The sequence below is a fragment of the Apus apus genome, chromosome 2 (assembly GCF_020740795.1).
Source record: "Apus apus isolate bApuApu2 chromosome 2, bApuApu2.pri.cur, whole genome shotgun sequence".
NCBI lineage: Eukaryota > Metazoa > Chordata > Aves > Apodiformes > Apodidae > Apus > Apus apus.
Window position 1 is genome coordinate 81,600,173 of NC_067283.1, and position 24,755 is coordinate 81,624,927.

Here is a 24,755-nt window from a genome sequence, read left to right on the forward strand (position 1 = left end):
TTCTTATAAGAAAAGAAACCTGTCCATCCGAGAGTCTTCTGTGTGATTGTTTAATAAATAATTTTTCTGGGGTTCCTACTTCATAGGTTCACAAGAACAGTGCCTGAAGATTTCAGGCTGATTTGCCTTCAGATTTCTAGCAGTGGTGCAGGTTGACTTAAGCAGCACAGATCCAGGTAGTGTTGTAAACACGTGGCAGTGATATGTCTTTTGAGAATGGAATTCCTTCTAAGAGCTCAAAAGACAATGTGCATTCACATGTGCAGCACGTCTGTACTGACTTGTGTACCAGTCTTGTTACAGAGTCACAAAATCACTGTGTAGGTTGGGCTTTGCCAATAGCTGGTAGAGACATGAAATGGCAAGTATAGTAAAGAACGTCATGTGACCAGTGTCTACCATTAAATACAGTTGCCTCCAGCTTACATAGACAGCAAGGGCTGGATAGTCAGTGTAGACATAAAAGGGCATCAGGTACTTCTAGTGCAAAGCCATGCTAGGTTGAAGGTAATAAAAGACTGCCTAGCCATGGAGCAGCTGAAGGGGTATGCTGTTCAGAATGATGCGTCATAATGCACCTTCATTACAAAGAAGTTTTGAAGTTTTATAAACAGTTTCTGACTGTCAGCAAGACATTGGGAAGTCTTCAAAACATAAAATTCATGCTTTCAGCATTACCTGGGGTGTTGTTTCTGTAGGGTATTAAACAGTACTTAAGCTGAAAAGTATTTCAATTGTATTTGGAAATTTAAGAATTTTCTTCCTTAGCTAAGGGTTTTCTTCTACTCCAAAATTATAACTCTTCAAACCCCTCTTATTGGGCTATGACAGCATAACATAACTTTAAGGAAAGTAAAATAATAGATTAATAATGGACTGATTGTACTTCTACCAGTAGGACACTTTTCCAGTCTTACGCTCATTAAAACAAATGTACTTGTTTTAATCTGAAAAACAATTTTATGGGTGTACACATGAGGTTACTGTGAGAACCATGGTAACAGTACCAGAAACAGGCATTAAGAAGCAAAAGAATTTTCAGTCCCTGTGGCTTTGTTCTTTCAATACCCTTTTCTCTAGATTTCATTCAAAGCAGAACTATAATACAGTTTTTGAACATATATTTCCATTTTTGCTGTAGACTCCCCAGAGCCTACTCTTCTGAGTCTACTAAGGATCAAAGCTAACATGATAATTTATGAAGTTATTTGTAAAGAAAATAATATATAGAAATTTATTATTTACCTTTTGGTCTTACATTTCCCAAGGTCGTGAAAATAATGTTTTGTTTCTGTAGTGTTTGTTTTAAAAAAGTAGCAATAACTGGAACAGCTGTTTATCCACCCCTCTCTTCCACCATTGCTTCTGTTAACGGCTGTTTTTGAAACTAAATTTGAGGATTGAAGGAACAATATCTGCTATCTAAATCTTTTCAGTATTTTGTTATCTGTTATTTTGGTTTTGTCTGTATTCATCTGTCTAGTATCAGCTTCGGTGAAACAAACAAATACAGTAATAAACAGAAGTTATTTCAAAATGCCTCATCTAAATATTTTATTCTTGCTCTTATTAAAACATGAGAATTCAAATTATATTTTCCTGATTTGATTGTCATTTTTTTGTGTTCTTGCCTCTGATGTGCCTGTGTATCCTCCCAGTAAATCTGTCAACAGTTTTTAAAAATGCTTTTCTCCTATCTGTCAAATCCTAATAGGGTGACAGTGTTCAGTTGCTAAAATCAATCCTTCTATTTTATTAGAATAAGGAATTCTTCCACTGTAGGAAAAAGGTTGTTGTACTCGCTTGCTTGGAGAGTAGGGTGAATTTATTCCTACATGGGTACATAAATGAAAAATGGAAATTTATACAGATTATGTGCTTTTGTCTCAAGAGGGGAAAAAAGTATCGCCTGCCTTTTTTTTCTTTTTAATTTGGAATTTTACTCTCTTCTTTAGCTCTTTGAGTAAGTTATCATTGATGCTTCAGTTCCTGTGTGGATACCTGTTTCAGTCCTTAACTCTTACTGTCTAAACCTGTTATCTCTGGCTGTTGCTGATATGCTGGATGACAGAAAATGGTTTAACCCCAACAAATGAAGTTGACTGCCTCTTATAAGCTACCTGGAAAGAGGAAGCAAGACATTGCATACGTGCTGCTGACTTGGTGTTAAACTAAGCATTGCATTTCCTCTTTTTGCACTACCGTGTATAGCATCATCTCTTCTTTGGCTGACCTGTAAGAAACAACCATTATCTAACTGGAGAGATCAGCATACGTTTGGTTCTCTGGAGGATAAGGAGCACTGAAATGTTTTGAGGCTTGAAACATTTAGTATTATTAAGTGTTAAAATATGCCTTTGGATCCTTAAGAGGTCTTCATGGTTTCAAAGTTTACACATACTATTTTGGAGCATACCCTGAAACTGGTACATTTTCTGTTATGATTCACGTATGGAAACAGCTGATTTCATCTTTTGTTGGAAGATACACTTTTATATCACTGTTATTCTACATTAAGCAAAATGCTGTAGAAAGCGTGGAAACTGGAACTCTACAGTGTTTCTTTAAACTTATCTGCAAAAGTGGCATTTTTTTCAATGGCACTGATAGGTTATGTAGTAGCTCACAAAGAGTGAAACTTATGCTTCTGCCTCCTACAAGACTGTTTAGCATAGGAAAGGGAAGCAATACAGCCTCTTGCCTTGTGTCACCATAGTGGTATCTACAAAAACAAGACTGTAAGGATTTCTTTTTCTGTGTCATGAGGGAGAAAGTCAAGTTCCCCAGAGAGGGTTTTCAGTACAAAGCATGTGACTATTTCTAGATAAGCCAACAAAAATCCTTGTATTTAATTTTTGATTGCTTTTATTTAATCTTTCAGATTTTTAACTTAGGAATTTTCATTTTCCTGTTTCCACATAAACATAGGCATGTCTTTTTTGATGAAAAATGATGTTTTCTTGCAACTACCAGGGTGCAAAGAAAGCAGAACTTTCAGGAAATGTGACACAAAATGACCGAAGGCTTCCATTTTTCCCTACCTTTTGTAGTAGGTAGAGACTAAGTGAGAGAGACTCTTAGGATTGAAAACTAAACTACACAGCTTTAATTAAACACCAATGATAAAGGAAAATATATGTAATTATATACAAATGTGTGCAGGAATGTGCAAACCCCTATTGCCTACCCCAACCCCAAAACACTCTCCTTAGCTGTGAAAAGTCCCGAAAAGTCCTGGAGCTGCCAGAGAAAGCACAGAGTGATGAGGGTCAGGAGAGCTCGAGCCTGGGGGTCGACGATGCTGGATGGACGGAGTCCTCCCTGGACGCCGGCCATGGACGGAAGAGAAGGGAAGAAGAAGCAGGAAGGAAGTTGTCTTCTGTGATCTCTGACCTTCCTCTGAGCTTACGTAGATATATGGAATGGAATATCTCTGGCCAGTTTTGCTGACTGTCTAATTCAGCCTCCTACGGGGGTGGTCATAGATCTCCCCGTAGTGTCTGAGCTGGCAGAGTGAAGGTGTGACCTTGGATTCCTGGTGGTAACATAAGCATTCCAGTGTTATCAGTCCTAGCTTACTGAAGGAAAAAAAAATATCAGTAAAAGTGGCTCCATCCTGTCTCAAACCAGGATGGTGTTGATCTGCTTGAGGGTAGGAAGGTTCTACAGAGGGACCTGGACAGGCTGGACTGATGAGCCAAGGCCAATTATATGAGGTTCAACAAGGCCAAGTGTTGGGTCCTGCACTTGAGCCACAACAACCCCATGAAACGTTACAGGACTGGGGAAGGGTGGCTGGAAGGCTGCCCAATAGAAAGGGACCTGGGGTTCTGGTTCACAGTCAGATGAACCTGAGCCAGCAGTCTACCCAGGTGGATGTATAAGGAATAGCACGGCCAGCAGGAGTAGGGAGGTGATTGTGCCCCTGTATTCAGCACTGGTGAGGCTGCATCTTCAGTACTGTGTTCAGTTCTGGGCCCCTCACTATAAGAAGGATATTGAGGTGCTGGAGGGTGTCCAGAGAAGAGCCATCATGCTGGTAAAGAGTCTAGAGAACAAGTCATATGAGGAGCGGCTGAGGGAACTGGGGATGTTTAGTTTGGAGGAGGCTGAGGGGAGTCCCCATTGCCCTCTACAACTACCTGAAAGGAGTTGGGTAGGGAGGTGGGGTTTGGCCTCTTCTCACAAGTGGATAATGACAGGACCAGAGGAAATGGCCTGAAGTTGCAGCAGGGAAGGTTCAGATTGGATATTAGGAAGAATTTCTATACAGGGGACAGCCTGCCCAGGGAGGTGGTTGAGTCACCATCCTTGGAGATATTCAAGAAACATGTAGATGTGGCACTTCAGGGCATGCTCTAGTAGCTGAGGTTGTGGGGTTTTTTGTGTGTGTTTTTTGGTGTAGTGTCTGTGGTTGTTTGGGTTTATTTGGTGGGTTTTTTTGTGTTGATGTCTGGACTCGGTGATCTCAGAGGTCCTTTCCAACCATGATTTCCCATCCATCCAGATTCTGTGATTCTGTGATTTTTATACCAAATGAGCAGGTACAGTCTCTGTGTTTAACTTAATTAGTTATTTCTTCAAAGTAGCAGCTGAGCCACTGGTGTTTTATTCTCAAGTCTCTCTGTTACTTTCTAGTGCTTTAAATAAACATGACCTTCAGTGTAGTGGGCGAAGGAGTACTTCCCCTGCCATCATTGACCTAAATCTTTGTATCATCAGAACACTGGCAGTGGTACCACTGCTAAAAAAAAGGCAGTAAATAATGCTCCTTATGCCAGGTAGTTAAATTGATATGCCAGACTTGTAAATTTTTGAATTGCAGAATCTGTGATGCAGAGCGTTACACCCAGAAGTAGTGAGCGATGGTTTGTATATGAAAGATGGTTTTGGCTTTTGGAGAGCACAAGAATGAAGCATTATTGCTTCCACTCCTTTATTAGAAAGTCTATTAATTTTAGCACTATTTGGTTTTTTTTTGTGGGGGTGGGCAAGTTTTCTTGCGTTGGGTTTTGTTTTATTGGGCTTTTTTTTTAACTCAATATTGGCCTACCAAATTCATATTTGATTGTGTAAATAAATTATCTAATACCCAGCAGTGGTGAGACATCTTGAACCTAGTCATATTAAGCATCTCGCAGTCACTGAAAGTCAGTAATGAATGTTTTGAGGAATTCAGTCTTTTCTAATAGTAGAAGTAGCAGTATGTGGCAACAGCAAGGACTGGCCTCAGACTCCTAAATGACTCACTGAATTGTTTTGCAATATTCAGGGAGTTATTTAAAAAGGCAATCTCGATTGTTGTTTCTGCTCATTCACTTTTTCTTTCCCGTAGTAGTTTTAAAAGTTCAAAAGGTACTTCTGGTCTTTGCATTTCACAACCTGTGAATCTCTGTAAGATTTTAATTTGGTGTTTTTATAATGCCCTGAGTTCCCTTTAAACTTATATCTACAAGGGAGATTTTTCATTCAGTCTGTTCCACTTTGTTTTGAGTTACAGTTACAAGAGAAGTCTTTTAAGCCCCTGTTAGAAATAAATTAAACCATCACTCAGTAGCAAACATTCATTGCCCCTACTAGAAAACTTGATTTAGAGTGTAATTTGCAATTAAACTAATATTTAACTTGCTGTCAAAGCTAAATTTAAATAACACTCTTATTTGAAAAGCTGACAGGCCACCACAGGTACAGTTTTAAATCTACTTCTCTGGATACTGCTGTGCTTGTGAAAAAATTCTCAGAAACTGAATATAGTGGCACAAATGGCAGAATTTTACCTGGGCAGAAAATAAAAATAGAAATAGCATGACACCTGTTCAGGATAGGCTAGAAAATAATTAAGCAAGCTGAAAATGGATACCGCTAGTTCTTGCCAGTGCCATTCTGCTAATTTTTTATGGAGAAATAATAGACTGCAGCCTGTCCAGCTTTAAAAAGCACAACAAAGACTGGGAGGCTTTTCGAATGTCAATAGATTGAAAGTATTTGAATTATTTTTAAAATTAAAGTCAGCTTGATTCAGATTAAAAGCAATTTGTGTTGGTTTAGGTGGTGTTTTACCTCAGTGGGGTACCCAAGGAAGTACCCAAGGAGCAGAAGGGAGTACTGGATTCATTCTGTGTCCAACTGGTACTGTGAATACTCCAGTTGTTTTTAAACAAATTCCAGCTCTGCGCTAGTAAATGAATAAAAGAGCTGTCACCAGAAATATGATCTGTGTTGCAGTACTCTTTAACTACTAAAATAGTTCTCTAAAGGGGCATACATAAACAACTTTGAGAGACCCTAGTAGAGAATGAAGTTACATTGAATGCTGAGTGGATAACCATTTTGATCTGAACTCGTACCTACTAATATGTGTGAAAGAATCAAGGAGCCTTGATGATGCAGTCGTTCAGGATTTGATCCATTGTGTCATCACAGTCAGTAAGAGTAGAACTTAGATTGAGCCATAGAGACTTTCGTTGCTTAAAGAAGTCACTACAAAAATAACTGAATATAAAATTTTAGAGAGATAGAAGAAACAAATTTGTAAAAAAACAGGATGGAAAATACTGTCTTTTTTATTGTAAAAAAATGTCATAATAGCTTTTGTGGTGTGGGGTTTTTTAAATTTTCTTTATTTTTGTTGGTTTGTTTTTTTTCTTTCCAGTCCAATAGTCCTGAAATTCTGAAGCTTACTGTTAGCTCCTTCAGAGAGCTAGGAAAAGGCATCAAGTTGTATAGAATTCTGTTTTAACTTCATTTAAGCACCAAAACCATGTCTGGTTAAAACTCTGGGTGTGTAAGAATGAACAGTTCAATATTGTGGTTTTGCCACATACTATTTCTGTTGATAGGATGAGTAAAGTGAAAACTACTTCTAGGTGAAGTCTGTAGTTGTGTCACAGTTAGAACTGACTATAGAGAGTAGTTTTCTTGTAATATAATTTACATTATACAGACGAGTTGATAATTTGATTTGGTGGATTATTCAATTTGCGATTTTTGTTTCCCCAGCCACAGCCAACTCTCCAAGTAACTGAGGCTTAGAGGTTGTGGAATACTCACTATCACCTCATTCTTAATTAATGTGTTGATCCTATGTGTACTAGCCCCTCTAGAGTAAACAGTGAAAGTTCACAACAGATACTTATTGCAATTTTCCACTTAATTCATTCCTGTCTGAAAATTTATGTCACATTACATTTCAAGTAAAATGTACTTTATGTAAGCAGGATCTTCACTGTGGCAGTGACGATTGGTAGGCTTTGCCTTTTTCAGATACTCTTATTCATGAGGTTCTTTTTCAAATGCCTATATTAGCTCAAGGAAATAGCTACTTGCAAATGCAAAAGCCAAATCAGTGTCTTCCAACACCTGTAGTTGTTCTCTTTTACTCTAACTCATGAACAAAACCAGATCTTAAATATTTTAAGCTAGGTACATTCTGTGCTTTTTCTGCTTTTATACCTTCTCTTCAGTAAACACGTTGTGGAGCATGCATTTTTCTGTAATACAGTCAGCTTCCTGTTACCTGAGATGCAGTGGGAATATCCTGTATCAGGGTGTCCTTGGAAATGTATCTGTCCCCTTGAACATGTGTAAAAATATGCACCAGAGAACTTAAGCATAGACACATATCCTGGTAACTGCATGGGAATAGGATAGCTAATGTATAGCACAGTCTGTGTTGAACAAGACAAAGTAAATGGATTGGCTAATTCTGAGGTGACTCCTGCATCCTTTCTGTGTGTTAAGCTCTATGGTTCTTTGGGAACCAGAAAAGCATATTTACTTACACATGGTGTTTCAAATTAATTGGTTCCTTGTATGTGCAACAAGACTGTTCTGATGAACCTCTGTGGACACAAACTTTGGGTTCATGATTCAAATACGGAACTTGTTAATTGAGGCTCAGCTTGGGTGTAAGCCACCTTGTTGGCTCTGTGTTTACCATACTGGAGTAGAGGTAGGCTTTGTAGAGGGACCCTCAAGAAAGTTAACGCCTTGTTCCTGGTTCTTGGCTATCTGCATTAGGACCCCCTTATCAAAGTGCTGTGTGCTGATGGACACAGTTAAACCCACTATAGAAAACTGAGATTAGACAGTAGGACGCTGACTGTCTTAGCAGTTTTAACAATTAAGCTTGTCCTTATCTGCAAAAAGAATACAGCTGCATATTTCACCTGTGTTTCTTGTTGTTCGTTATGTATTGCTGGGAAGTGGAGGAAGATTTGTGTGTCTGTAGCTTATAGATTCAATGCTCAGTTTTTGAAAAACTGTGGAAAACAACACTAATAAGGAAATGTCATGTTGAAATGCAGTTTTCATTATATAGCACATAGATTATTAAATATTTGTAACTTCCTGAAGTGCTTTTCAGGGGGCTAAAATTATTTTGGGCTGTTTCAACTTGGGGTCATTAATTTTAAAGCTTTTTTAAAGTGAAAAAAAAGAAAAGAAAAAAAACCAAAACAACACCAAACATCTTTTCTTAAAATTACAAGAAAGGTGCATTCTTTTTTAACTACAGCACTAAAAAGATAAGGCTTTTCTTTAAACTTTCCTGATTTTATAGACTGTTTAGACCTTTCAACAGTAATCATCACATAAAAAAAAACAACGTGCAATAACTCTGGGCTTTTTCTTGTGAAACACAATAGCTATAGCTATTACATTGATTTGTATTTAAAGGAAAGATTGCTGAAATAGCTTTTGTGAAAAGCAGGCAAACTTAAAATACCAGTACAAAATTAAACTATGAGTTGTGGTTCCATAAAATTTAACCTGCTTAATTCACAAGTACTTTGTTGTAAAAGAAGTTACACTCAAGTAGCTAGACTTGGAACGTACACAGATTTAACTTACTCAATGATACTTAGTGTTCTAGAAACAAACAGTAAGAAGGCAGAGGCTATGAATATTAGTAAAATTATATTAAATATTTTAAAAGTTGTTTCTTCTAGACTGGTGAAAGTTTTCTATATAAAATTGTCCCACAATAATTATTTAATATCTAAATATTAGAAGGTTTTCTGAATTAATTAATCTCAACACTTGCCTCTTTCAAGGATTTAAAATACAACCTGTAGACTCTCGCATCTTGCATTAAATCTAGAAGAGTAGGGCTCTTACTCAGGTTTACTTAGTTTTAAACAGTATTTCATTACCTTTTCTTGGCTACAAGAATGCTGTATGGATATTATCTCATGTTGGTGACATGGACAGTGGAATGGAGAGCATGCTCAGCAAATTTGCTGATGACACCAAGCTGTGTGGTGAGGTTGACACATTAGAGGGAAGAGATGCCATCTAGAGGGACCTAGACAGGCTGGAGAGGTGAGCCCATGCCAACCTCATGAAGTTCTAGAAGGCCAAGTGCAGGGTTCTGCACCTGGGTCAGGGCAATTCCAAGCACAAGTACAGGTTGGATGGGTGATGGATTGAGAAGAGAGCTGAGGTGAAGGACTTGGGAGTGCTGGTTGATGAGAAGTTCAACATAAGCTGGCAATGTATGCTTGCAGCCCAGAAAGCCAACCATGTCCTGGACTGCATCAAAAGAAGCGTGGCCAGCAGGTCAGGTGAGGTGATTCTGCCCCTGTACTCCACACTCAGGAGACACCACCTGGAGTACTGTGTCCAGTTCTGGAGCCTCCAACGTAAGGGCTGTTGGAGTGGGCCCAGAGGACAAAGATGATCAGAAGGCTGGAGCACCTCTCCTGTGAAGACAGGCTGAGGGAGTTGGGGCTGTTCAGCCTGGAGAACAGAAGGCTCTGGGGAGACCTCATAGCATCCTTCCAATACCTGAAAGGGGCCTACAGGAAAGCTAGGGAGGGGGTTTTTACAAGGGTATGTAGTGAGAGGATGAGAGGTAATGGTTTTAAACTGAAGGAGGATAGATTTAGGTTAGATGTTAGGAAGAAACTACAATATGAGAAAAATACAACTTGGTTTTGATTCTCTGTTCAAAAATCCTACATGTGTTCGGTATTGATGGACAGAGTATATTGAGGGCAAATTAAATTTTAAAATATAATTTCTTCAGTTAAAAACCTCATAGACTAAAATGCTTACAGTATTGACATAGATCTGGATTTTTTACATAAAATAAAGATATTTCATAAACAGAGCTACACTAGCAAACTGGAAAAGCTATATAAAAATGTTAAAAGATTTTATTTTTTTTATCATTTTTAGCTACCTTACCAGTCTTTTATATATTGTATCATCACAGAATCTTTTGGACTATACTAAAAAAGGAAAAAAGACTGAAAAATATCAGTTATGTTCATTTATAGTTATTTTGTACAGCAGCTCTTAATGTCTAGTGTCTCCACCTACCACTGTAGTAATACATTTATTTTAAAGAATCACCAGTTACTCCGTTCCAAATATTTATTACAATACGTTAAGTGATGTTTAAATAACTGATAAAGTGATAAATTGTTTTCTTTCAATAGTGTCTTATTACTACCCACTCATAACAGAGGCAGTATGTTGTTTATTTGTTACGAAATACAGATGACAGTAAGTGATACTGAATATTCCATAATCATAGTTTAAGGAGAGTTACGTTGTAATGTAGTAATTGAGCAAATCAAATCAGCTCCTTACATAGGGCAAGATTTGTGCCTTAATTACATACATAAAGTTTCAGCTATTTTTGTCTTTTCTAAAATTAGGTCAGCCATATTGTGATATGAAGATGTACACTTAGGGCACCCATGTAACCTTAATAGCCCCATCACCAAAGCCCCCACAACCCTGACTGCTTTACCACAGCTGTGTTCTGAACACACACTTCCATTTCACTAAGATCTTCAAGGCAGATTATATTTGAACACAGAAATCATTCTATTTTTGTATAACAAAGCTTATGTCAGATTTAGAAGTTGGTTGTTACATAACTGAGAACACTTTTTGGTAAGTCACCATCATCCATAGATCTTAAAAGGTATTCTGCTTTATGCTTTTAGAGACAGATATTGAAATCTGACTGTGGTTTTTGATCTGATGATAGCAGGGGTATGTATTTGAGAACGCAGATACTGGTAGTTGAATGTTGAACCGCTAACTCTCTGTGCAAAATCAAGCTTAGCTCACAGAAAGTTATTGAAAAATTTAGCTTGAAACATTAAAGGCACATTTATGCAAAAATTACCCTTTATGTTGACTAGAAGCTCTGATGCTACATTTGGTCCAGACAGCAGTAGGATGGGTGACAGCACCCAGCACTATTTGGGACACGTGACCAGAGTACTGCAGTGATAGAATAGGCATAGTAAAATAAAGGGCAGAGAGGTTGTCCAGGTGTGCCTCTCGATTGTCACACATAGCTGTTCAAGTCTCACTTTTACTTGAATGAAGAGCAGCAGCATGGTTCCCAATGGTTCCAAAATCCTGGGTGTCAATGCTGATACCACTGAGCAGCCAAGTGAATGTCACAGTCCAGTTTTATAAATAAAAATTAGTAACCTCATCCATAGGCTAGCATGGGTGAGGAGATAGAAACACACGGTAAATGTTTTATATAAAAATGAGTGGGCTTAAAAGCCAGCAAGTGTGTAGGTAGGTCCTTAGTATCAGTATTCCCTTAGGATTTACTAATATTATTATTAGAACTGCAGTGAATGTGCCAATATTCTTGAAGTGCAAGGATCAGCTGTATGTCAGCTGTAGAATACCTTAAATTCAGTTGATAACTGACTCTCTGGACTGTCATTTTGTGGAGAAACGAGACCACTTCAGTTCTGTTCTGTCAAGCTCTGTGCCATTAAAAAGGCTGAGGAAACTATTCCTGTTTTTGAAATAGAAAAAAGATGCCAGATAAATTTTCCTGATTGATTTTAAAGTCTATGCGTGGCTGTTGGTAACTATTAGATTGTGCGAATGCATACTGCATCGCAAGATTCCTTTTTAAATTCCCAGTACATGAAGTATCATGTTAGCTTGTAAATTTGGCATTTCTCTCTTAACACACCCACATTCATATTTTAGATCTGGTTTCATATATTTCTGCTAAAACTTGCTGTTTAGTCTACATACACGTTAGGCTTGGATGAGGTTTTATTTGCTTTTATTTGGTAAGTTTTCTTCGTATGCTTTGCTAATGTGGAAGTGCAACTATCACCCATAATAGAAGTATCCTGGATATTCAAAATAATGTAACTATCTGAATAAAAGCAATATACAATATTCATGTTACTGAAAACAAAGTTTTGCAAAAAAGCTGAAGGAAAACATGGAATTTTCAAACTGTGTTTCTAAAGTCCTGGGCCTCTATGTATGAATCAAGAAAAGGGTAATGGTTTTGGTTAGTGAAACCTCTGATGGTAGTGATGTTGGTGGATACTGGGAGTACTCTGTGTTTTAAAATCAATCTGTATGCTTGGTGAATGAGTAAGACTCTACAAGACCTAATTAAGACATCAAGCTCTGAAAACTCTGGAGGAAGACGCACCCTGTGGATGAACTCGGCCCCCTCCCTGGAAGTGTTTTAAGGCCCGGCTGAACGAGGCTTTTTGCAGCCTGGTCTAGTGTGAAGTGTGCTTGCTCACAGCAGGGAGGCTGGAACCTGATGATCTTTAAGGTCATCTTTGAGGTCTTTGACCTCCATGTACGATTCTATGATTCTATAATATTAATTCTTTCCATATGTTGCATATGTTGTGCAGCTACAGGCATGTTCTGATAAAACATACTCTTCAAATCCTGCACTGACCTCTGCTCCTTTCACATTTTCTAGCCAAATGAATTCCTCTTGTTGTATATTTCCTAGCTCCTCTACTGGTTTCTGATTCCCTGCCCTGTTGAGTATTCCGATACAATAAATTGCATGTTACTGAAAGAGACCACAACTCTTACTTTATCTATTAATTTTCTAGTCTACATATTGAAGGGTGGTAAAAACTAACAAAAACCTGTAAATGACTTACAAAAAAAACACCCAGGCAATCCATTATTTTGACAGTAATTACATCCAGATTCCAGTTATTGAAGTATCTCCATAGCAATACATTGCAAATTAGACCAGGATTAAACTACATAAAACTAGCAGACATTTTTTAAAACATTCACAGAGGAGTTAAATTTGTCGTTACAAACATATAACATAAAATTTTGTGTAGAAGGTGTTAAATTTCATGTCTTGATCTAGTAATTTAAAACTAGTGAAGAACACTATCTTTAATTCTCTGTAAAAGATGTAATATAATTGTTCATGGAGTGTACTAAGTAAATGCTTCTTCTGCCTTGGGTGCTTACTGCTTACTGTGGATATTAGCTTGATCTTGGATTTTAGCAACTATGTTTTGACCCTCTGTGGAAAGAGAGGATATAAAATGTGTGTCACAGAGTGGCATTGAGTAATTATTTGGGGAAAAAAGGGATTAGAGAGTAAGTCCTATCTCTATAGCACTGACTGACAGACTTCATTGTGTGAGGAAACAAGATAAGGGTAATGAAGAGAAAGTGTTATTCTCCTGTATTGTGTTTTCCCTCAATGGTGAATATATATTTTTTTAATACAGATTAATTTAACTCGTTACATTAAATCCTTACGCCAAGCAGGACTTGTGGCCAAAAAAGGTGACCAATATTCTCAGCTGGAAAGACTAAATTACCTTTGCATCTGTGCTATCCTTAAAACATACTGTTTTTGAAGGCTGAGACATCAATACCTAAGGATGGTGAGAGGCAGAATGCTCATTCTCTTCCTTTGTTTACATGTGATAGATTTCCTTCATATAAAGAGCTTCAAAAAGGGGACTAAGTGAGGTAAACAGTAGATATAATATGTGTGTAGATATAATAGTATATCTAGTGGTGATGATACTAGATATTTTTGTAAGGGATATTTTTAAGAACATTCTCTTGCCCATCTTTAGTGTTTTCATCACAAAATTTTAAATCTTCAACACAGTTATTTAGGTGTTTTTATTTATGAAAGATGTACATTTTCTGGCTCCAGAAATGAAATAATTTATCTATATTGTCTTTTTATTTTGATTAATCTTATAACCTCGTTCCTATTTTCATGAATTTCTTTAGAAGCTACACTGAATACCCACTCAATATTCTTTAGCTTTCATTTAATCAACTAACTTTAGTAATACTATACTTAAGACCACACTAGAGTTGGTATTTTATCATGTTTTGGCCTCAGAGTATCTAACTAGATATGGTTTATTGTAGCTGAACTTTTGTATTTTATTTTGTTGCCTAGGAAGGGTTTTTAAATTATTTGTACATCTCAGATTGATCAGAAATTATTTTGATCAGTTCTCCTTAGTTAAATTAATATCCTTACTATTTTTCTAAAGATTCAGAATTTTTGCCAGTAAGCTGTAAGGAATAATTTGAAGCTTGACTGAATAAATGATTTCCATTGCTTTGTTTACTTACATTAAAGATGATTTCTCAATGTCCTAGGTTTGAAAAGGCACAACTCTCCTAACTTTGGGAATTTGCATAGGAGTGTGTTAATTCTGCCTTTATCTGTTGTAAGGTGTGTTTTTTTGTTGTTAATTGTTGTTTGCCTGTAATGATGTAAGCACAGTGAATACTGTTTTCCTGACAGGTTTTTTAAATTGTGGAAGCATGCTGGAGATTTCAGTTTCTTGACTTTTTAAGAAGATTCAGAAAATATCTCCATGATTTCAGAAAATTGTTGCCTCTATCTTTATTTTGATAATTTTTGATGATTAAGGCTATGATAGATTCATATTTCACACAGTAAGGGAATGTAATTTGCTGAATTTAAATTGCAGTATCAGCCCAAGAAAAAAGTAGTAAGCAGTTTTTTAAAAACTACGCAGAGTCTCGGGCCCGAGACCATGGCATGACAGGTGTGAGGCAGATCTGGCTACGGTGACTTCACCTTTTATTAACACTGGTTGGTACAGCAGATGCTCTTGCATCATGTGTCAGTCACGCATCTGTGCAACCATCCCCTTATATAAACTGAAACTGCATTCTTCCATGTGGGATGCTAGTACAGAAAACAGATACGGTTTTTTGTTCCTTTAATCTATCTGTTTGAATTCCATGCAACAGAGTTTAGTAGCTGTCAGTGTCTTATGTTTCCTTCTACCCAACATTTACAGAGTAAAATTAATCTTCTGAAGTTGGAATGAACCAGTCTTTACTGCATAAACTGTATATACTAGCAAATATTTCAACAAATGATCTGGTTAAGTTTTTCTTTCTGTTTTTGGAGTATGTGAGTATCCTAAGAGTTTGTGTATAATCTCAGTCTTCTCTTATATAGTACGTACTAAAAGGCAGTAGAAGCAAAGAATAGTTTTGTCCCAAAAGCCTCCTGAATGCTCTTCAATAGAAGTCCCCTTCCTTGGGTAGCAGCAAAAGGTATGCATGTTTAAAAACAACTGTTTCAGCATACGTATTGGCCTGACTGAATGGTTATACTAATATATGTGCCAGAAAATGAGTTACATTTACTTCTTCCACTACGCAATTCAAGTATGTATCCAGAGTTGTTAATCATGAAAGGGCTCAAAGTTATGGCATAAAGTAACAAGATTAGGTTGGTTTCTTACCAGCTAAAAATCAATAAAAGAGAATCTAATTATCATGTGAAATCTGTCCTGGTCAAATCAGTTGTGAACTAAAAAGACCAATATCCTAAGGCACAGCATAATATATGAAATAAACTTTGAAGTATGTTTCAGAAAGGAAAGAAATTTTTCTTTCTGCTTGAATTACTAAGACGTGATATACATCCCCATACTTGTGTACCTTGTAAACTAATTAACCAAGGTAAGCTCCGTGATAATTTTCAGTATCAAAATTTATGTTAATAAACCAACACATTTATTCTCACTTGATGATACTAAACTCATGAAGAAAGATAGATCCAGAAAAAAAACAACAAACAACAAACCAAAACCCAGCACCTACAACCTGTAGGACTTGTGTCTGGGTTTGATTGACTTTCATGGGTTTATTATGTGTAGTATAGACTTCAAGAAAGTATTAAATGCTCTCTTGATTTCCAGTATTGTATGAAAGAATTAATGTATTCTAAATTATATCCCTTCTGTCATTCTCTAGCTACAGCATTTCAACTTGTCATGATAAGAACAAGTCAAGGTCATTGAAGTAGGCCATGTTTTTCAAGTTACAAATATTGTGAATTTCTTGAACCCTTACATTGGTTCCTTATATTTTCTTTTTTCTTCTTCTAATTGAAGGTACTTACGCATTTTTTGTGGCTGTCTAGTCCTTATTGTGGAATTATTTGTCTGTATGTAGAAACTGTCTATGAAGGAAATTCAACTGCTCAGCTTTATCTAAGATTTTTTTACTTGAATTAAAATGTTCTTTTTAAAGGGAGAAGAAATATAAGTTGTTAAAGAAAAAAGAAAATAAACTTTGATTTTTTTCTGTTATTTTTATGCTTGGTGGTGTTTCTCACTTTGCTAGCTCTCTGCGTTCTGCTTAGAACTGATTTCAACTACATTTTTCATGATCTCTTTCTTTTTTATGACTTCTATAGTAACAATCCCAATAGCTTTACATTTTTAATGGTACTATTTTTGGTTCCAAATCTAGTTAAAAGGGAATGTCCCATTCTCACTGCTTAGCTGCTTCTCACAGATAACCTTCTTTTTTATCTGACCATAGTGAAAAGCAGCTGGCAAGCTTCAAACAGAAGTTCAGTGGATGCTTCTAGGGAGTGTGACACTTGGCTGGGTTATAGATGCCCATGTTCAGCGCAATCACAACACATTTCTTCTGTTAGAAGAAGGGATTGCTCTTGACCATTCTGTGTCTTATAAAAGACCAGGCAGCACATGTTTCTCTAGCTACCAATGTGTGGACAGAACCATTGATTGTATAGGGCTCTCCATATTTTCTTTTTTTTTCAATTTGTGAAAGTCAAAATTATGTTTAACTGCCATAGTAAAAAAAAAAAAAAAAAAAAAAAAAAAGTAGATTGCTGCAGTCCTCCTATTTTTGTAGTCTGTATAAATGGCATTGTACTGATGTGTTATGGAACATAGATTTTTTTTTGCAACATGGAGCTAAAGGAGAACAGAAACCTTAAGCACCAGCAATCAGTTAATGAGTTAATGGATTAGCAAATAATGATAAAGAAAAATATATTTATATGTCCCTTAAGCTTATCTTACTCTATAATCGGTGCAGATTTTACATAACGGTAGGACTGGAGCATGACAAAGTGTGGAAAAAAACAACAACCTTGAGAAATCAGCTTCATCTGTTCCTTTTAAATTAAAAGATCTAGTGTGGAGAAACAGTGAGTGAGCTTTTTAAAGACCATTGTTTTTTGCCTCTTTTCTTCTAAAAGATGTAACTTTTTGTAATTCTGACAATCAAATGATCTGATACTATCCTCACAACATTTTCTTCTTGGAGACATCTTAGCATTCTGTTCTTAGAAATGTGAAGTACTATGTTTTTTAGGTGGTATAAGATTATTTTTTTCTCCCAAGCCTCATGTAGGCAGAGACTGCTAAGATTTGTTAAAAAGAAATAATTTCTTCTGTTTTGTATCTATCTCACTCTTCTTTAGGTAGCTTGCTGTAGCATTCTCGAGTTTTTGTTCTGTTTTCTGCAGCCTTTGGTTATCTTCTGGTCTTTTTTAAGCATCAACCAGTTTAGGTCTTGGAGATGTTTTGTAGAATCATGGAAGGGTTTTGATTGGAAGGGACCTTTAAATGTCATGTGGTCCAGATCTCCCTGCAATGAATAGGGACATCTTCAACTACATCAGGTTGCTCAGAGCCCTGTCCAGCCTGACTTTGAATGTTTCCAGGGATGGGGCATCTACCACCTCTCTAGGCACCTGTTCTAGTATCTCACCATCCTCATCATAAAAAATGTCTTCCTTGTATCTAGACTGAATCTACCTTATTTCAGTTTAAAACCATTAACCATTTAAAATCATATACCTGCTAACAAGTTTCTTACAGGCCCCCTTTAAGTTCTAAAAGGCTGCAATAAGGTCTCCCCACAGCCTTTTCTTCTCCAGGCTGAGCAACCCCTTCTCTTTCAGCCTTTCCTCATACCTCATAGGAGAGGTATTCCGTCTCTCAATTTTTTTGGCCCTCTCCAAGCTTCTCCAACAGGTCTTTTCTGTGCTGAGGGCTCCAGAACTGGAAACAGTACTGCAGGTGCGGTCTCACAGACAGGACCAGAGGAGCAGAATCACCTCTCCGGACTTGCTGGCCATATGTGGTAGAATGTATTGTCAAATCTAGATCTGCTGTTCGTATTTTTCCTCCATCTTTCAATAGTAATATATCTGATCAGATGAGTTAGTACTCTTTGAACCTGGCTTAGGTGCCTTATATTTTACAAATCTTAAATGTTTTGCATACCTCAACCTCAGCTGATCTTCCTGAAACTCACACCATCAAACTTAATTGTTAAGTATTAACTTTAACTTTTCTGAGCATCAGTTGATACTGTTGTTAAGGTTGTTGTGATTCCTGTTCCTGTGTTAGACTCACATAATTTGCCTGAAGTAATTGTTTCAGGCACTTACTATCTTCCTAACCGCTTAGATAGTATTTAATATATAGTTGCACCTTGCAAGTATAAGTGCTTCAAATCACATGCAGTTTATATACTACAATGGGAATCATAAATAGGGACATTGTGAGAAATTACCATAGCCTTTTATGTGCAAGGATTATTGCAAAAACTGACAGAGAAGCAAGATGAAAAATGGCATGTGTTAATTTTAATAAAGATACAAGGAACATGTGTCATCTAAGACTGTTAACACATTCAGGAGAAAGCTGAATACAATTGCAAATGGTGAAGGAGACTGATAGAACAAGGTAATAAAAATGCTTCAGAATAGAGGAAATCATAGCTTTTCAGATCAGCTCTAAGCAAGATGTCAGATTGAGGTGGGAAGCAAAATATGTCAGCATCACAGATTTATTAACATTACTTAAGTAATTTTAAAAATTTTAATTCTCTGAATAATAAATAAAAAGATGTAGTGGGTGACTTTGTAAGTGGCTTAACTTTCAGGTTTAGAAGAGAAAAGCTTGATAAAACGACTCCAAAAATTTTTTCTGATTTCATGCCCCATATGTGTAACCATAAAGTGGTTTAGATGTGATAAAATTTAGTAAAGCTTTCAGAAATTCTCCATTAAAATAACTATCAATTTTTGGTGTAATCTTTGCAGAGTTTCTAGAATCTGCTACCAGTTGAGTACCGTAGTTAAGAAAAGAGTTGGTGTAAGCCAGGAGTAACTGGTTAGTAAATTCTCTATGCCTAATTAAAAGCAAAAAATACCTGGTCATAGCCTATACACAGTTGAGTGGTAACTCCTGCTGGAGGGTCTTTTTTTTTTTTTTTTTAAATACCACTTTTTAGAACTTTTTGAATTCATGGGAGGCTTCTTTCCCTTTAATGACTCAATGTGATACTAAATGAATAAGGATGAGAAGGGTGGTTTTTTCCTGATTTCATACTGAGAATAAGCAGTAAATTTAAGAGCCTATGTTATAATTGTCTGGTCAAATCACAACATTATTTTACTTTTGTAATAATGCAAATTTCTTTTAACCTAATGAAGACAAATTTTGATTTTTAAGTCTCAGTACCAGTTTTAGAAGTGCAAAAGCATTTTCAGGATTAAAAAAATAATTAAAAAATTAGTACTGTTGGGTAAGTCTTTATTAAGTATGTCCACAGCTGCCCTTGCTTCCTATATTGGTGTTCTGTGATTTTAAATGGCTGATCTGAACTCCTCCTATGAGTCATTTCAAGGAAAAAATGTGCTACAAAAACTTAAACCAGAAAAAGTCTTAGTTTGTAATCTAATTCCATGGCAGTTTCTGACAGAGACAGGGAGGCCCAGTCCTGGCATTGAATATGACACTGGGCTGCATCGCACAAGCAGGAAATCTGGTCCTGGCTGCATCCAAGGTGACCACTCCTTCAGACTGAATCACTTTTTTTTCCATTCTGCCAGGCCTGAGACCTGTCTCCAGGAGTTACTGTCACCCATATTCTTCTGTTGAAGCTGCTCTGCAGAAGCGCTCAGCATATACAGCTTGGGTGGGAAAGCTGCTTGAGATGAAAGTGAATGTGAGAGATTGTGTTCCCTTGTCTTCCACCAGCTGAGGACTGTTTTGAAAATGGGCAGCTGGTGAACACACTTTACGTTCTTGAAAGCTTCAGTGTCCCAGTGACTGTTTACTACGGCCTCTAGAAGAAGATTTGAAGTCCTGATATCACAGGGAGTTCTCCAGAGCTTTGTGTCCCTTTGGTTACTGCTTCGGTTTCGGGAGTTGCTCTGCAGCATCATTACTATTATGCAGTCACCTTCTTCCCCTTTGACCTTTTTCTGTTACGTGTTACCACTTCTGTGGATTACAAAAAGCTGATTTTTTTGGCAGATGCATGAGGAAGGAGGTTCTAGCTCTCTATTGCCTTCTCCTTTTGTGTTCCTTGGGGTTTCAAACCTAAATCAGCTCCCTGTCTGGTGGGCCTGGGAAATTTTTAGGTTACTTCTTTGAGGTTGCCAATGAATGGCAGGAGGCTTTCTGGTCAGGGGGAGTGAAGAAGCGCAACTGAGGCAGACAGCAGTGCTTTCTCTTGCTGATCCCTACAGCTGATGCAAACAGAAGAGGAAGCACAAGGGATACATGGCGTACAAGACTGAGTGTTCAGGCTAATTCACAGCATCTGGACACTTCTTTGGATTTGCTGAATCACACAAAATTGGGATCCCATGAAGTGCCAGAATGATAAAGCAGAAGGGGAGGAAACAAGACAATGGTGCCCTGTAGAGCTGTTCTATGAGTTGGGAAAGGTAGAGTGGATACATATTGAATATTTTGAGCCTCTGGCAAAATAGTAGGTTCTCTTACTCTCTTTCCAGGTTATATTCGACAGATGTTGCTTCTCCAAAGTACTGCAGGTGCATTGGACTTCTGTGTTGCCTTGGTATAATAACATATTTTATGTATGGGGAAGATGATCCAGTGTTTTTTCTCCTCTTATTATTCCGCAGCTCTCAAGCTATTTATTTGGACTGTTGAAAAAAAAAGAACAAACAAACCCCCTAGATAATCTGTAGCAAACCAAAAAGCCAAATAACAAAATAGATTAAAGAAATGTCTGTTCCAGAAATCTTGTCTTGATAGATTTAAAATAAGGAGGAAATGAAATATTCTAACCTTAGCCTTACTAGCCTCTTGTTGGTGGCCACTTCTGAGGTTAAGGTTTATTTTTTTCTCAGCATCTGCTGAAGAATATATATATGTGTGTGTATATATATATATATATGTATACACACACATACACATAAATATTTAACTGGAGGGGTTCTGATTTTTTTTTTTTTCATGGTTGCTCTTTATCACATGAACTATATTGACTGTTCCACTCAAATTCTTACACAATTCTTTGAAGGAAGGACCAGAGGACAAGATTGCCATTTTACACTAATGGGGCAAGGAGAGTAGCTGAAGTGAGTGGAAAATATGTGTATAAAGTAAGGATGAAATTAAGAGTGCAGATCAAAATCACAAGGAGCCTTTGAAAGCAAGCTGCAGACCCAGACAAATTCCACTTTTTGTAGTGCATTAATATTTTTTTGAGAATGTTACTGAGATTTTGAAATTACTGTCACAGATTTTTTTCCTAATTGTTTAGGTTTGTGAAAGGAAATTTTTTATTCTGTATTCCTATTTTCTCTCCTCTTCCCCCAGAGCTGGTATCTAGAGAAATCGGTTCTAGTACTTCTAACTGGATGGTTTAAGCTTAGCGTCTGATACAGATATCAGGGCAATGGGCTACTTTGAGAGCTTAGTAGTTGTCTGTTTGCTGTTTTATATTTCCCTTGCAAGGACATCTCTGAAATTCTTAGTGATTTAGGGGAAGCACAATATTATGTCATTGCCATCAATTTAGTAATAGAAAACAGTATGTATGGCTGTGTAGGAGCATTCTGTGATAAGACGTTCCAAGTGGGATTAGTTTAAATTATTTTATAAACCTTCCTTCAGTAACATAAGGACCAGCTACTCAGATACCCTGCTAGCTTTCTTGAATATTTTGCTTGTAGAGTTTATGTCATGTTCACTACACAGTATCAAGATAATTCAAAGAGTGCATTCAGATGCAAGATGATTCACCAGCAGCGAGCTACAGATGGTCTATTAGTGCATTACAAAGTAACAGTGGAAAGGCAGGGACAATAGTTATGGTGTTTACCTGCACAGGGACCAGCAAGCTGTTCAGAGCTAGTTGTGTGTGAGGCAGCTTTACTGTTTTGCAGACTAAACAGTATTTTTTTCTTCACTTAGTGGTAATTGTGAGGCAACAAGGGAAAAGAAGCCCTTTTCAGGATGGGTTAGCATAGGCTAAAAGCCATTAAGGGCATTCTCCAAATTTCTGCTTCTATACCAAGGATTCCAGGCAGTATATAAATAGTTACAGTCAAAGCTAATATGATACACAAAATATCACCATGTATGTAGCATCTCAGCATACAGTGTAAGCAAATCCATCCAGTAAAACATGTGAAACACATGCTTTACTACAATTTAGCTCAGTATCTAACAGACCAAATACATTTTTGTCTTTTTGGTAATTTTTGATATATTCTCATATAGTGTGTGTTTGCTTTCTAGTCTAACTACAGTATAGATAAGCACAGATGCTTTAATAATAAGAAGGATGAAATGAGTATGTAGGAATACATAGGTGTTAAAACAGAAAATATAGTTATTCATACCCAGTTTACAACTGAGTAGGAAAATAACTATTTTTGATAAAAGAAAGCATCTAAGCAATTAGCTGGGGAGATGGTCTATCACATAATTTTTAAAGTTATTTTGATGACTATGTCTTATAATTGTAATGCTTTTTATCTCAAAGTTTAGGCGGAAATTAATTGCACAAACTCATTATCTTTTTAGTGCTCTGACTACCTGTTTGAAAAATGTCTGTGGGAGAGTAAACTCCCCGAGGTGCTTTTCAGGATGCCTTCGATGTTAGAAAAGAGCAGAAAGCCTCATCAATCCGTAGTTTGTATTGACTGACTGCTTGCACAGTTCTGTCTCTCATGGTGGAGGAATTCTTTCTCAGACTCCCTTGAGTTTGCTCAAGTGGAAGAATTACGCAGTCCTGTTCAAAGTTAACAGGTGCACCCAAATTTTCTCTCTTTAAATAATTCATTATGTGTTGAAACTCTTTTTGTAAACAACACCTGGCAGTACAGGACTGCTGCTATTCTTCTTGTTCTTTGCATAGAAATATCACTCAATCGCCCATTTGATTTTGTAGTTCAAGTATGATTTTAATACTAGCACATGCCCCAAATTCTGCCAAACAGATGCATTTAGCATGTGCTTATGTATTTTATTTCATTGGGACCACAGTAACTAATACTTTACCCTGGATTAAAGCCTTTTGTTTTACTTTATTGTCTCAAAAATCACAATTTCAGGCATGAAGACTTGGAGAGGATGATCAGTTGGATGGCATATTAGCTGTGGCTAATGACTTGAAATGGAAGAAGCTTTTCAAAATAGTGGAAGATGGCTGATGTAAAATAAAGCATATTATTCTCACTTTTTTTTTTTTCCATAGGCAAAATACTCCCCCCAAGCTGCTGCAGATGGTTACAGTCGTTTCTCAAACTTTTTTTGTCTTGCATTTCCACAGCATTAGGCTTGATTATTTCTGTCAAATTGCTTTAGGGAACCCAGCTTCAATACTCATTTGCAGTATCCAAGTTAGATCATGCAGTATGATAGCTTGCTCTCAAAAGAAGGTCATTATTTTTTCTTTAACCCTTCATGTAGGAGTTCTATAGCCAGACCTGTGCTCAATAATGCCAGTAGCTCCTTTCAGCAGCAGGCAGACTGCTGTTGGCAAAGATTTAATATTAAAAGCTTTCACGGTATATTTAGTTTATATGTCTTTTTCTGTATTAACATAATTCCATACAGTGTTGGATACTGTTTCTATTGTTCATTTAAAGATTAATATAATCTGTCATTTCACATTGTTTCATTTGGTTTGTTTCATAGAATCATTAAAAAATTGAGCTAGAGGAGACCTATGAGGTCATCTTATTCCTCCCTAGAGTCCAAAGGCAGAAGTAACTCTACAACTAAATTATTATTGCCATTAAGTAAAATGTCACTTTTCAGTTCAAACTTTCCCTGCCATGAATGTTTGATGAGCTCGATCATGACCAATTTGCATGTTCTTTCTCATATGTAACAGTATCAGCAGTACTGAAGTTTTAAGTTATTCTGCCTGAATTATGTTTCCAACTAGAACAGTGAGTGATGGAGGCAGTACATCCTGTCTCTTTCTGTCTTCCAGCAAATTATTAGGGGGACACAGAATTCGTAAAAACATTAATATTTTTAATAATTAGTAAAACCTAAGCTTTTCAGTTCAATAAGAATAATAACAACAATAACAGTAATATCAATAAGTAGCCATAATTGCTTATAGTAACCATTGTGTCAGTGACACTCTGTTTCCAACCCTTCATAAAATCCTAAAAAGCGCCAATACGTTGGTGGCCCCCGAGATTTTGCAAACTTAGTTGAGGCAAAAACAACAATTCCGAATTTAGCAGCTCAAGGAAGTCAAAAAAGGAAAGGTTGTTGCCAAAGAGAAAAGTGCAGTATGTTTAAGATAATTGATTTTTATTTTTTTTTTAAATAATGCTTTCAGAAAGAAAGAACGGGAGGCACAGTAACTTGTAAAAAAACCCCAAACCCAAAACCAAGAGG

General features: G+C 36.8%; 1 protein-coding gene across 7 annotated transcripts in view; it reads left to right on the forward strand.

Moving 5' to 3' along the window:
- The window catches only part of CTNND2 (catenin delta 2), a 646,650-nt gene that overhangs the window by 141,865 nt on the left and 480,030 nt on the right, over positions 1 to 24,755 (forward strand). The gene's annotated exons all lie outside the window — the stretch shown is intronic.